General features: G+C 34.1%; 1 pseudogene; it reads right to left on the bottom strand.

The window, feature by feature from the left end:
• Positions 1-1,800: 1,800 nt before the first annotated feature.
• Positions 1,801-9,849, bottom strand: LOC114720367 (diacylglycerol kinase 5-like; annotated as a pseudogene).
• Positions 9,850-15,665: the final 5,816 nt, after the last annotated feature.

The following is a 15,665-nucleotide window of genomic DNA, read 5'->3' as shown; positions in this document are numbered from 1 at the left end:
TAATAACTACAACTAACAATTCTACAATTAAACATCCACAAGTTATAGCACTGTAGGCAACATGGTTCACATATTTTTCCTCTTTTTATCTCAGACGTTGTTTTTTTTTTTTTTGGGTACAGATCTCAGACACTTTTTATTTAGAACAATAGATAGATCCAATTCTCTTTATTTCAAACTGCTGTCTTATCTTCCGCTTAGTTAGATCAAAACAGGCCGAAAGGCCTTCCTCTCAATAACGGTGCCTTAATCCTCCAGCCCAAAATATCTTACTCATCTGGGCCGCCTCTTCTTGTTCCTGGCCTCTTTTTATTTCCTACAAAATTAGAGTTAATCATGCACGTCAAGTTCTGTATTTTTGTAACCCCAAAAAAAAGTGTTATATTTGACTACGAAAGTTAATTATTTGGTTTTTCATAATTTATTACAATTTTAAATTTTATTTTTATACTTATGTTTCAAAAAAAAAAATTTACCTTGATCATTTGGGTTATATCTTTACCAATTAAACCGTCTTTTATTAATCTTTTAGTGACAAATTTTGCCAAATGTCAATGGCGATGAATCCATCGTCTACTAAAAATAAAATGAAAATATAAATAGTTTTGTAAAGAGATAAGTCACTAAATGAGTCAGATTAAAAACTCAAACAAGTGACCATTGTAAAAGCATATCTAAAGAATAATAGAAAAATGGTCATATTCTGGCTAACAAAAATAAACAATATATGACAATAATGAAGCAGTTCACTCCAAATTAAAAATGAATGTTCCTCAGGAAAAAATGTGTCATACTCATCGATCGTATAATCAACACCCCACAGGACAGCGTGTTCATATAATTCATCAGTGTGAAAATAAGAAAGATTCTGAGAAATGAAGATCTGAGTGATGAAATATTAAGTTTTGATTTGATTACATAATTAACATCTACATTCAAATATAAAACAAATTCAAAAAACTCTCCCTTTCCCATTTATTCCGTTGATTAGTTAATTAAATTGTTATACGCTTGCAATAATATAACATATATACGCACCCCAATGGCCACAACAATGTATACGTGGCTGGCTTATATATACCTAAACAATTTCAGAGCAATAAGCATCATTCGTCTGTGCGCGTTTCATCAATTTAATTTGGTGAGCTAAAACGACGCCGTGGGTTGACTTAGTTACCTAACATGAAAAATATTGCATGCGTTACGTGCCGTCCTAGGTACCCAATAACGTTATATTGCTGACTTGTGCCTTGGGGGGTAGAGTCTTTTGGGAAGACACAGCTGATTTATGATTGTTTGAATACTCATTCTATTTATTCTGATTATGATAAACATTAAGTTTTTATTAAAGACGATTATGTAAATATTAAAAAAAATCATTCTTTCACATTTCGTTTCACTACTTTATATGAGTTTGAGGCTAATAATTCAAACAGATTTTCTTAAAAAAAAAAAAAAAAGAAAATTGTACCCCAAGACTTGCTCTAAAAAACCACTTTAACACAAAAGTATTCTAAGAACATAAAAATAGAGAATAGAATCAAACAAGCTCAATAAATTTTTTAGCTCCAACAGTATATATCCCCCATGCATTGGAGTAAAGGAAAATGCAATAACCACGTACACATACGACACTGAAGTAATAGAAAATGCATTGAAATTTTAAATGCGACGGCGCGGGCTGTGATGAGTGCAAAGTATGAGCAAAGAATGCAAAATTTGCATTCACTTCCACCATTTTTGCACTTCATACATACCAGCATTCAGCAGTAAGCTCAACTCTATTCCTGTGCCTCCTCACTAGCTAAGCTGAGCCACATCAACTTCGTCGGGATATTTGAAAGTGTCAGCCGCTCCAAACTTGCGACGCCCCTCTGATGATCCTTCATCATCACTCTCTTCTTCTTCCTCCTGGTTACTTGCAGGCGAGGCGGGTTCTTCTATGCTTTTAGAACGGCAGCCTCGGACGGCGAGCATGCTTACTTGGCCATGGTGGGATATCTCGACGACAACCGTGTCATCATCCGATGGCAGTGGTTGCTTCCATGGCTCCCCATCAATCCTCATGTAAGTACTCTCGGCTGCACCCTTATGAAACTCAAAACGGATTCTGCTGGTCTGCATGAAAGCAGGTTCTCTCATTACTACGTATTGCAGTTATATATATGTATAGGAGGCACAGATGAGTAAGAAGAACGATAATTTGACTCCTTATATATGTTGTTTCCAAATAAAAGTAGAGAGCAATCACTCGATTTGGTATTTGGTCTCTTATTTCATTCAAAATGATCTCAAAAGTCGTAAACAAGATGAGTTCTATATCTACCTGTGCCAAACGAGTTCCGTGCCCCTTTGGAGCGAGCAAAACTAGGCCATGCCAGGCATCTTTGAAACCCACTACCTCTAGGAGGCCATCATCCACATATGGAGGTGTCAGGTCCCACTGTAAAATATAATTGGATGATATAAAAGATTAAAATCTGCACGCACATATTTGTGTGCTTGTGTACGCAGTTACAGACAACATCAACAATTTCGATGTAGCGCTTACATAAATGGGTTTGTTTCTGTTTGGTTTTCCCCAAGGATTGAGTCCCCCAGAAAAACTGGGCAAGTTGAGGCAAACGATTGATCGTATACTGCATACGAAGGCAAGAGACTTTTTAGCTATACAATGAAATGATGATTCACAAAATCATGAGAAGAAATCACCACTAGTTAGTATGCCCAACAAGAACTATATACAAATTAACAAATTTATGGCTTCATTGTTATACACCTAGAAAACAAATGCATTCAAGGTAAAGCACAAACAACAGAAGCTAAGTCATAGAGATTCAAGGGCAGGTCGTAGTAGGACCCTAAGTTTCATTATTGTTTTTAGACCACGGAAGATCTAATGAAGAAACTGTCAAAGTGGAAGGCAGTTCACAAAAATATATACTTTCTCTGGTCTTAATTATAAGACCTCATTTGTACTGTCAAAGTGGAAGGCAATTCACAAAAATATACACTTCCTCTGGTCCTAATTGCAAAACCTCATTTGTAAACTACAAACGAGGTCTTATAATTAAAATCGAAAGTAGTATTAAAATATATAAGTCATGAGAAAAAGGTGTCACCTGGGATGTATTTGGAGTTCCTCCCACCGGCCTTGCCTTTTCATTATTTTAACCTTTGCCAGCTGAGCAATGTTACTGTGGCAAAATCATGCAGTTAGAACCTTCAAGTAGTGTTCCAGATAAATGACACAGTACAAATTATCAAAAGAAAATGATCCTAACAAAAAATTCATTCGTTTGCAACTTCACTAGTCTACTGAGACATTAACAGCATCAACATGAAACCAAGCCAAACCATCAACAAAATGTGTATCTGTCTATAAGATGAAAGAACAGCGAAGACAAACTGGATAATATTTAACAGAGAACAATAGTGAATGTGCGGTAGAATGGTTATATTGGCACCATTCTCATTTCATAACACAGTGACAAACTGCAACCTGTTTTTCAAAGCAAATAAAAAAGAAATCTTTTTGCTGCTGGATCGGCTCTGCCATTTTTAAAATTGTTCAATTCAGCAGTATTTCTCAAAATAATGGTACTTAGCGACCAGGTCCGTAGCCACAAATACATGATCGGAAACATGTTATAAAACTCCAACTGAAGCTACATAGTGTTTCTATTAACAAAGTATTCTTATCGATCTCTTACTATGTGAACACAAAATGTAATGTAATTCAGGGCCTCAATGGTGACTAACCGTGATGAAGGGTGAAATAAAGAAGCACAGAACCATCCTTGTTTGCATCCAAGCTTCATATATGCACCCTGTTATGTCAAAACAAAAGCATTAAAAGGAAGGATAATTATTTACAAAGAGTGCTAAAGAAAAGAGGATAAATATTCACACAAATCATAGACCGAATATGCCTTGGATGGCAGAGAATCAGTCATCAAATGAAAGCAGACGCCTTGAAAACTACTGTCTATGAGATTGAGAATTGAACAGACTGTTCGGATGTTTGATAACTGTACTTTTGCGTTATAAATTCAAGGGCATTTTATAGCAGAACTAGCCTGTACTTAGCAAAAAACATTTAATAATTCAAATTACCATTATGCAGAAGATTCCATTTCTTGCTGTACGATAGCAAACGATCAACAGAAATTTTATAACACGGTCAGTAAAGATATATGGTTAAAATATGCATGGATAGAAAATTAAGTAGCAGCAAACATTACTATCCAAAAATGACGCCCCTGCTTTTACTTATATCTTCCAAATAAGTTGTACAGATAAAACTTATTAGTGAGGAAAATTAAAATAATTGTAGATGACACTAGTACCTGATTATATAATTGATTTTTAAATTTTTCTGGATGCAATTTTCTTTCTGAATGAAATGCGTATGATACTTGAGCATCCATTCCTGCATCAAAGACACATTATTTTAGAAGCAATTTTAGATTTCACTAATCTAATAGTTTCCAATTTCTATTTAGCCGTTCCTCATGTCGATATACAACTTTTGGGAAAATCGTTTGCCACTTCCCCAAACATAACTTGAACTTTTAACAAATCAGTGTTTGGTTTACGTTCCTTACCCATGCTAAAGTAGTTCCAAAATCCCCCACGAAAAGTGTGGTAACCATCCTGAAAACAATACAATTCACCAGAATAAGCACGTCAAGCGAAAGCAGCTAAAAAAATGTCAAGTACTTGATGCTGATACATATCAAAGAATCCAAACACTTGTTGCAGCCATTTTTCTGCCGCTAATTCTACACCATGAACGTAAATGGAAAAAAAAAAAGAAGAAGAAGAAAAAAAGAAAAAAACAAAGAAAGTCGTGGCCCAAAAATACTTGCGTAATTAAATCACAACATAAAAGAAAAGGCAAGTTGTAGGACTAGGACCACAACAATTGCCGATTATGACCTTTAATCTAAAGTACTTCAAACAAAGTTATACTACTTCCCATCCTTAATATAAGAGCTAGTTTGATATTTAATCCTAAATATAATACTCCAATTGACTTTGTAGCTCTTTTTCCTTCAAAAAATGTTTCTAGTATTGTGTCACTCTGGAGATGGTGGGTGCATTAATGCATAACAGAAAACATGACAAGCTCCTAAATGCAGAAATTCATTAGCTTTCATGTCTATTCTAAGAAATACCCGTACTAAGAGAATATACTAAATCTCACCATATTTAGCTCGTCTGTTGGAGAAACACGATGGAATGCATGCAATGAATGAGGCAGCTCGAGAGGTGCAATGGGGTCACAAGAACCATTTTCTGGAGCCTTCATCCTCATCATAATATGCCAGCTGAAAAAGAATTAAAATACTTGAAGCCTATATCCAACAAAGCATGTTCCTATTAGTTTTCTTTTCCGTCTTTCTTTTATTTTCTTTTGAGTTTCTGACTATCGAGCATATATTGGTATCTCAAATGTCTCAGACATAATTCATGTATGTGATACAAACATAGTTGTCACTTTCTTTTTTGGATTGAAAAACATAGTTGTCACTTTGGAATTAATGTGCCATTGGGTTTTCAGAGCGATGACAAATTACTCTATTTACACTAATTTGTGATTTAAAAAAAAAATCAAACGAAAAAGAGGCAATACCTGTCTATTTTCATTTCCTTTGCAGCTCTTACCTGATTGAGAACGATATCACAGATTGGTGATCAGTGCCAGGATTTTCTTCCCCTGCAAATGAAGAAGTTATACTCCGAAGGCTAAACATGCTTGTAATTATGCTGGTTCTGGCAAGCAGCAAATATTTGCGCAATCATGTTCAACCACAACTAAATTTGCAGATTGTTCATTTATGTGCGCTGTCAGATAATCACATGTGCGTACAGCAAACACAAAAGTTGTTTCTAGATGCTGAAGTAAATTATAAACAATATGACAACGGTGGGAAGGGAAGAGATTTTAATGAAAGAGAGGGATTAGAAAGTTTTAATGTTGTCTTGTTTAGTAAAAAAAATTATTTTTATATGAATAATTTTACTCTTATTTTATTTAAGCTATTTTTTAACTTTGTAGAATATTTAATAAAACATAATTATAAATATTAGATAATATATAAAATTATAATTTTAGGATCATTAAAATTAACTAAATATAATCATAATATGTATTTAAAATCATTATACATATTAGTCTAATTGAAAAAAAAATCCATATTTTTTAGGAATTGCTTTTGTTCTGAAACTTTTGTGCACAACCTAAATATCCTTTGTCCTTAATTCTTCTTCATAGACATCCCAAACCAAATCTCCTCATCGTCACCAGCTCCAACCTTTTCACCACCACCAGTAAATTTTTAATCTTGCAATATATACAGCCTGTTAAATGAATAAATGTGATGAAATCGTCTGTCAGCTCTAAATTTGCAATTTGCAAACTAAGCAACACGAGAGAAGCTTTAAGCTTGTGTGCCGTGAAACTGAAAGGCAACGTAACACTGCATGAAGGATCAACTGATCAAGACGACGGTGGTGGAAACTCCGACGTCAGCACCAGCGCCGGTGATCCCGCGACCATGAACAACGACAAAAACAACGGAATTTCGAAACACACTTGCCTCATCTCCTCCCCTCCTCTCCCGTCAAACAAATACCCACCAAACAGGCCCTTTAGACGTCATTTATACCTAACATCAATGATAACCATATATGTGTGTGGATGTGATACGGCATAAAAGAGCATAATACTAATGATAAAGTACAACGTCATTGTCAATATAAACTCGAGAATTCATGTCCAAAATGCTCCCTGTGAAAATTAAGCAAGTAGCTAGAAAAAATACCCAGCCAAATGAGAAGGGAAGATTGTTCCCTGTCCCTAATGGCACTGTAGCAATTGGTGGTGGTTGAGGCAGTTTAAGATCTGAGACCACTCCAAGAAGCCAGCCAGCAGTACCATCTCCACCTGCAACCTAATTTTCTTGGAATATATTAGACACGTCAAATGATAAACTATCATCAAAGAGAGTGTGCATGTATAAAATAAGTCATATTAAGCACATTTGCCCGCTGGTATGTGATAGCTAGACCCACAACTTTAGAGCCGAGGAGGCTTAAGCCCTACGAGAAGAAAGAAAATGAAAACAAAATATACTTATCCGGTCCTTAATATAAAATCTAATTAGAGAGTTAATGTCCTAAATATAATATCTATTTCATATAGTTATCAACTTTTTTCCAAATAATCTCATTGGTGTTCCCTCAACAATAATAAGGTAAGAAAGGGAGGGAGGGAATTGAAAAGATGCTTAGAATGTTTTAAAAAAAACATATTATCTTAACTAATTCAATGAACATCCTTAATCTACTCATTCATTAATTAAATCTTACGTCAAGGAGTGGAGGAGTAGTAAATAAGGGCAGGCCAAAGATGCAATATTTGTAATGAGATGACATGAGGGATGAGCAGTATGGGATCTCCAATGAGGTGTCAAAGTGGGTTGGTTTTTCCAACTCTACAGTTAGCTTTTGAAGGAATCCTAATTAATAACCTATGAATTGGTGTCAAAGCTGGTAATCCACAAAAAGGGGCAAACGGCTACTTATTGAGAGTTTGGACCAGTAGTGAAGGATTTTGACGGAAAAAAAAGTCAAGAAGTGAAGTACTCCTCCGGTCCTAATTATAAGACCCAATTGACTTATTTGAGGAGATTAAGGAAGTAAGTTAAGTTGGTTATTTATATATAATAAGTGTTGTCATTCCTAAAATATTCTTGCTAATTAAGTATATTGGCTAAAACTATCATTATTAGAAGGATTATTTAGAAAAAATGTATAAATATAAGAGACAAAATGGATTGGGGTCTTATAATTAGGACCACCAAATAAAAAGTCAATGGGGTCTTATAATAAGGACCGGAGGAGTAATATATTGAGTGAGATGTCACAGTATTTGGTTGGGTACATATTGGAGAGTGAGCATTCAATAATGGAGGTTAGGTATCTGGTTTCTTCGTGTAAGTGCAAACTATCTATTGTAACAATTTCATTCCCCTTCATTAAACTCCAACGTCAGCACCAGCGCCGGTGATCCCGCGACCATGAACAACGACAAAAACAACGGAATTTCGAAACAGACTTGCCTCATCTCCTCCCCCTCCTCTCCCGCCAAACAAATACAACCAAACAGGCCCTTTAGACGTCATTTATACCTAACATCAATGATAACCATATATATGTGTGGATGTGATACGGCATAAAAGAGCATAATACTAATGATAAAGTACAGCGTCATTGTCAATATAAACTCGAGAATTCATGTCCAAAATGCTCCCTGTGAAAATTAAGCAAGTAGCTAGAAAAAATACCCAGCCAAATGAGAAGGGAAGATTGTTCCCTGTCCCTAATGGCACTGTAGCAATTGGTGGTGGTTGAGGCAGTTTAAGATCTGAGACCACTCCAAGAAGCCAGCCAGCAGTACCATCTCCACCTGCAACCTAATTTTCTCGGAATATATTAGACACGTCAAATGATAAACTATCATCAAAGAGAGTGTGCATGTATAAAATAAGTCATATTAAGCACATTTGCCCGCTGGTATGTGATAGCTAGACCCACAACTATAGAGCCGAGGAGGCTTAAGCCCTACGAGAAGAAAGAAAATGAAAACAAAATATACTTATCCGGTCCTTAATATAAAATCTAATTATAGAGTTAATGTCCTAAATATAATATCTATTTCATATAGTTATCAACTTTTTTCCAAATAATCTCATTGGTGTTCCCTCAACAATATAAGGCAGGAAAGGGAGGGAGGGAATTGAAAAGATGCTTAGAATGTTTTTAAAAAAAACATTTATCTTAACTAATTCAATGAACATCCTTAATCTACTCATTCATTAATTAAATCTTACGTTAAGGAGTGGAGGAGTAGTAAATAAGGGCAGGCCAAAGATGCAATATTTGTAATGAGATGACATGAGGGATGAGCAGTATGGAATCTCCAATGAGGTGTCAAAGTGGGTTGGTTTTTCCAACTCTGCAGTTAGCTTTTGAAGGAATCCTAATTAATAACCTATGAATTGGTGTCAAAGCTGGTAATCCACAAATTCAAAAAGGGGCAAACGGCTACTTATTGAGAGTTTGGACCAGTAGTGAAGGATTTTGACGGAAAAAAAGTCAAGTGAAGTATTATATATTGAGTGAGATGTCACAGTATATATTTGGTTGGGTACATATTGGAGAGTGAGCATTCAATAATGGAGGTTAAGTATCTGGTTTCTTCGTGTAAGTTCAAACTATCTATTGTAACAATTTCATTCCCCTTCATTGGAAGATGCTATATGTCAGTTATTTTCAACATAGAGAAGGGATGCCATCAGTATGAAAGAACTATGAAGTTTGCAAATTATTCTGAAAAACTTACAATTATTCTCAATCTCTTCTCAATTTCTGCAGCCAAATTATCTCCTTTGTACTTGAGCATCTGCAGAGAAACATAAAGCACATGCAGCACCTGATCCGGAGCCTTATCTGTCAGATCGATAACCTGAACATAAATTGACTGCCTTAGTACCAAGCTAATGGAGGCCAAAAATATTTTGCATAGTTATATAAAGAATGTCCAATCTAACAAACATACAAACTGCATAGCATGTGACAATCTACCTGGTTTTCATTCAGAAGTGAGCGGTAGGTAACAAGAAGTTCGCCTCCAAGCTGACCACCACTTCTGGAATTAATGAAGACTATTACAGGACATGCAGGTATATGAGAATCAGTTCCGACCTCAGATCCTGGTTCTAGTATGTAATCTGGAATGCAGAAGTCCTTTAAAGTGTTCTTGGAATTCACATCATCCATAGCTATCCCCGACTTGCTGAACCTTATAAAACCCGTCAAAATCTGTAATTAGCTGCCCAGGAAAAAATTTCTAACCAAAGGCAGCTTCTTTTATAGCACATAGAATGAGACAGGTTCAATTTCAAGAAATATATCGTATCAGCTTAAAATTCAAGGCTGGCAGTCCACAGGTAGTTCAGTAAGCATCCCCGTCAATGACGAAAACAATTAATTAGTATCATTATGAAGATCAAACATAGATTCGCAAATATAACGCATGTATCTATTCCCCACAATCTATGAAGGAAACTGCATACGAAATTGGAAACCTGGTATCGCCGGTGGCCATTTTCCCACGAGAAAATCTATTCAAAAAGTTCATTCTCGCCGTTTGTAGTGAGTTAGGCTAGAAGGAGGCCGAGCAAACTTAACATGCAAGGGCCTATACTAGAGTATACATTGATTTGCAAACTCAAAAGAGATGAGCAACTGTTTGATCAGATAAGGTTTTTGATCTCATTTAGAGAGTATATTCCCTAAAATTTGCTTAAACTTGTCACTAACTTTTTCCCTATGCACCAAATAGGGTTTTGTTGGCAGAGTTAGGAGAGGTAAAGCAGATAGTTATGGGAGAATCCGGAAAGGAAATACTTTACCTGAACGAGATAATTTCAGAAAAATTCTATGAATGTTTCAGAGCTACAACGGAAGTAATCTCCGGATCCTCCAGAGAGCTTTCACCATAAAAGCTCTCGTTAGTCACTGTGAATGTGATGATGAACAAACCATTTCAACTAATATATAATCCCATCTGTCACTGTGCTATGTTGATTTTCTTTTTGCCTTGGGCGTCCCGCAGCCTGGTGTGAACTGAGAATTTAATATTCATCCTTAACACTCTATTTCTGATTCATCATCGTCCCAAATCGAAAAGGCGCGTTTTTCCGAGTTTTAAATGTTGCAAAGACTTTGGTCCCCAAAAAAAGAAAATACTAAGAAGAAAGAGGACTTTTATATTTCTTGCTTAGACATGAAGAAAAAGAAAACTTGGCCCGCGTTGGTTGGCCATTGGCTTTAGACCTTCGAAGAAAGAAAACCTACGAATATTTTATTACTTGCCACGGCGAAAAACGCCGAGAGAGACTAAAGTAGCTATAAACACAGCTTGAGTTGCATACAAATATACAATGTCACTGAACTGAGTAAGAACTTTTCTTTTTGTACAGTAAAGTAATTTTTAAACTCAACTTGATGGTACAATATCTTTTAATATGGTTAAAATTTGATTTCTTTTTTTTTTTTTAAACCAGAGTTAAAATTTGATTTCAAATTACTCTCAAGAATTAGGCAGGCTAATGGTAAACAGGATTCACTTTTTTCCTCTGACCCATAGGATGATTAATAATTATGTAAATCAAATTATAATGGAGTACGGATAGAATAAATATCCTCATTAGGTAGGGTTTGGTATTGCTGAACTCATCAAGATTGGCCATTAATGGATGGACGCAATTCACGATGCATTTTTTATTCAGAAATCAAAAGTACGTGCTGCTTGCTTTCACACCTTTTTATTTCATTTCTTCTTTGCGCACTAAACATGCCATTTTCAAGTGGTTCTTCTGTCTAATCTTCATCAATTCTTTATTGCTTGATTAGTTTTCGAGATTTGTGTATGTCAGCCGGCTCCCTCAGCTTAATTATTTCTTAAAATGCTTTTTGGATTATCAGATACGTATGTACTAAGCCATATAGCAAGATATATTCAAACTAGACACGGGCTTGCACTGCTTAGAAAACTGAATTTTAATAGGTGACATTACGTCTGATAATGACCAAACTATAACTTACACAATTAAACTTCCGCGAGTATCCTCTTTTATTTAAGAGATTCTTTTCGAACACCAGATACATTTTTTTACAACTTGAAACAGTTTACGGGGGTAGTGGGATAAGTTGAATAACTCAAGGATAATTGTTGGAGAGCGTGTGTTTGTTGTCATGAAATGGCAGAAGCAGTAATTTTAGGCCAGTTTATAATGACTTGTGCAGTCTTTGAATCATAATTTATAAAATACAAAATACGTATATGAAAAGGTAGTTTTATTTCAATTTACATAAAATATAATTACAAATGCTTATAATCATAATTCCAAATGAGGTTTAGTAAAGCCCTGCACATTTACGGTATATGAAATATATATTATTTACATTTCAATGGACGTGAGACATAATTTGAAAGAGTAAAATGCCTCTCTAAACATTAAAAGCATATTTTAACTTTTGACGCCCTCACGACATGTCCACATGGAACATACTGTTATCTTCTTTTTTTTGTCAAAATATACTAAATGTTATCTATTACTACATTCAGTTCTTGATATGAGAATTAGTTAAATAGTTGTTTTGATTCTAAATATGAGACTCAAATCTACTATGTCTCCCAAATTTAATTTATAGCTTTTTTCTTTAAAATATCTTTGTTGATTATAAGTAGTTCTCAATAAAAAGTGGTTCCAATGCACATAATTAGATAGGAGTAATTTAACAAAAGTCAATATTGGCAAAAAAAAATGTTTAACAAAAGTCAACATAGATTTTGTTACAATAGATCAATTTAACTAATTTTTTTATATTAAGAATCAAAGGTAGTAATATTTAAGAGAGTGAATTTGTACAAAATAAAGGGAATTGTCCATCCTGAACTTAAATACAGCTGATTAACTGGGCCACAGTAAACAGAAGTCAGGTTTTCTTGATGTAATGAATTAAAAGGTACATCTCGTGGTAAGTATAAAAGCTGAGCTAGTTTTAGTTTTAAATTATAGGATCTTAGTTCATTTTATTTCTAATATTTATTATTTTTTAAAACCAATTTATCAAACTTATAAATTAATATAAAATATAAGATTATATATGAGTATTTTAGAAAAACTAAATCAAATTTAGTAATATATTTAAATTAATTGAGTAATTTTTACATTAAGAAAGACGGAGTAAACAGGAAAAACCCTTAATAGCCTCAACTCCCAAAACATGGATTCGAACTTTTGTTTTCTTCTGCTTCTATTGGGTACACCAAAGGTCCAAAGCCCGGTTGCCTCCCAGCCGTTGTGATATTGAGATTAAAAGGCCGAAAGGCTTTCCTTTTTTATTCTCCAGTCCAAAATAACCTACTCACCTGGCCCGCCTCTTCTTGCTCTGGGCCCATTTTATTGGCTGGAAAATTATATTTAATCATCCACGTCAATTTTAAAATTTGAGTTGGTTATATATTTAAATTTTTTATATTTTGTCATGGTAAGAAAATTGAGTGAGTTGAGCCCCGGGACTGAACAGTAGGATTGGGGAGGAGACTGGATAACATGTCACATGCTTGCTAATCGGACTGTCTTTTATTTATTCTTTTAGAGACCAATTTTGCTAAATGTCAATGGCGACAAAAAAATAGGTTTAAGGTGCATCAAGTAGCCCAAGATATTTTTTTGACGTATCTAGCACCTCAAAGTATATATTTACAATAGTCACTTGATATTTAATGTTCATCGAGTTTTAATTTGATTCGAATTTACAAATTTTTTACATTTCATTTCATTTTTAATTTTTTTACTAGTTTCATTTTATTTTTAAGGATTAAGGTGTATCTAACATTTCAAAGTATTTTCTCAGATTCATCCAGCACCTTAAAATGTGCATCCAGCACCCTGAAATATTTTTTTGGGTGCGTCTAGCACTGTGAAGTATTTTTTGGTGCATCTAGTATCCCAAAGTATTTTTTTGGTGTGTCCAGCACCCTAAGTATTTTTTTTGCCTTGGTACTGAATGCACTAGAAAATATTTTTGGCTGCTAGCTAGATGCACCAAAAAAATACTTTGAAATACTAGATGCATCAACAAATATTTTACGGTGCTAGATACACCTAAAAAAAATACTTCAGAGTGTTGGATGCATTACAAAGTATTTTAGGGTACTAGATGAATAGGAGAATAAGGAGAAATACTGAGTGCTGCACTTTAACTCTTAAAAATAAAATGAAACTGGTAAAAAAATTAAAAATAAAATGAAATGTAAAAAATTTGTGAATTCGAATCAAAATTAAAAACTCAAGGAACATTAAATATCAGGTGAATATTGTATATATATTTTTCATCAAGACTATACAATTAACACTTAATAATTATAACTTTTTTGAGGAAAAAATGGTCATGTTTTTACTCACAAAAATAAACATTTAAGAAATAGACCTAAATTTCTTGTATATATATTAGGAAAATGGATGATTAATAAATAATAATGTTAAGCTGAAACATTAAATATACAAAAATAAATAAAAATAGAAATGGGAGAGACGCATATAGACTACGTTTATTTGTTGGTGCTCCAGATCCACTGTGGAGAAGCAAATCTTTATCCATGGATCATACTGCAGGGTAAAAAGGGAACAATATGTGTGTGTGTGTGGCAATAATGAAGTTGACTCCAGACTAAAAATGAATATTATTCAGAAAAGAAAATGAGTCATCCTTCTACTCGTTGCTCGTAATAACCACACAAACAAATAACAATATCATTTTATATATACGTGACCCACAGGACATGCAGAGTCTGCTCATAATTCATCAAATGTACCAAAATAAGAAAGATTCTGGGAGAAAATGAAGATCTCAGTGATGACATATTAAATAGTGTCCTCACACACACACACACACACACATATATATATATATATGTTATTCCGATTCTTAATATAAGACCTAATTTTTGAGTTAGTTTTGGTCATAAATATAAGACTCATTTCTCATATTTATCAATTTTCTCTAAATTACCACTATAAATAATCCATTAATCATAATCAAGTAGAAGAGAAAAAAGGAGTATTAAAAAAGATGATTATGGTGTTTTAGGAAAAATGTGTCACTTTTCTTATAATTAATTAACTTACCTAACTTCCTTAATCTAATCAAATTAGTTAAATGGGTTTTATATTAAGTATCAGAGGAGTATATATATATAATACCTATCATCAATATAAAACCAACAAATTCCCCCCTTTTAATATTTTTTCAGTTACATGATTATATATACGCTTGCAATGATACACACACATATATATTAATGTAGAAACGATGCATATGACCCCAAGTTCAATGGCCATAACAATGTGTACGTGGCTTATATACTACAAGATTTTAGAGCGATGAAACATCAATTCGTCTGTGCGTGTTCGAGCAGTTTAATTTCGTTAGTTAAACCACGTCGTAGGTTTACTTAATGACCTAAAATGAAGGGGATTACGTACTTTACGTGCCATCTTAGTTAAAGCTTCTACATATGCTTCCGTATGTTATTTAGTCTTCTACGTTCAGGCCATGCTTGACGCGGAGGGTTGCTCATAATTAAGAGACAAAAAGAAGACGAGTAGGTATTTAGTTAGGTAACGTCTGAAAATTCTGGAAAATTCTGGTCATTTCCAGTCTTTAATATGCATCATGTATTATATCTCTACACAGACACACCCACACACACCCTGAAGGAACATCTGATCTCAAAAACACACACACATGTATATATGAGAGGGAAAAGTGAAAAAGTTGAAATTTTCTTTTTCTAATTCTGTAAATGAAAAAGATTATTTACAAATAATCTAAAGTTGTTCAAGGCATTTGTGTACTTTCTAAAAATAAAGAGAGCATATTAATACGAGTGGTAGGTCATAAGTAACTGGAAGTTTAAACCTCAGCTCTCTTTAATCATTTTTAAGATACAGGAAGAGAGGAAAAGAGAGCTAACCATAGTTTAAGGTATACAATAGATGAAAAAGATAGCAGACTCAACC

Source organism: Neltuma alba, unplaced genomic scaffold (genome assembly GCF_004799145.2).
Source record: "Neltuma alba isolate B1F8T4 unplaced genomic scaffold, ASM479914v2 tig00011976_pilon, whole genome shotgun sequence".
Lineage (NCBI taxonomy): Eukaryota > Viridiplantae > Streptophyta > Magnoliopsida > Fabales > Fabaceae > Neltuma > Neltuma alba.
Note: the sequence above shows the minus strand (reverse complement) of the source record. Positions and strands in the feature narration are given on the sequence as shown.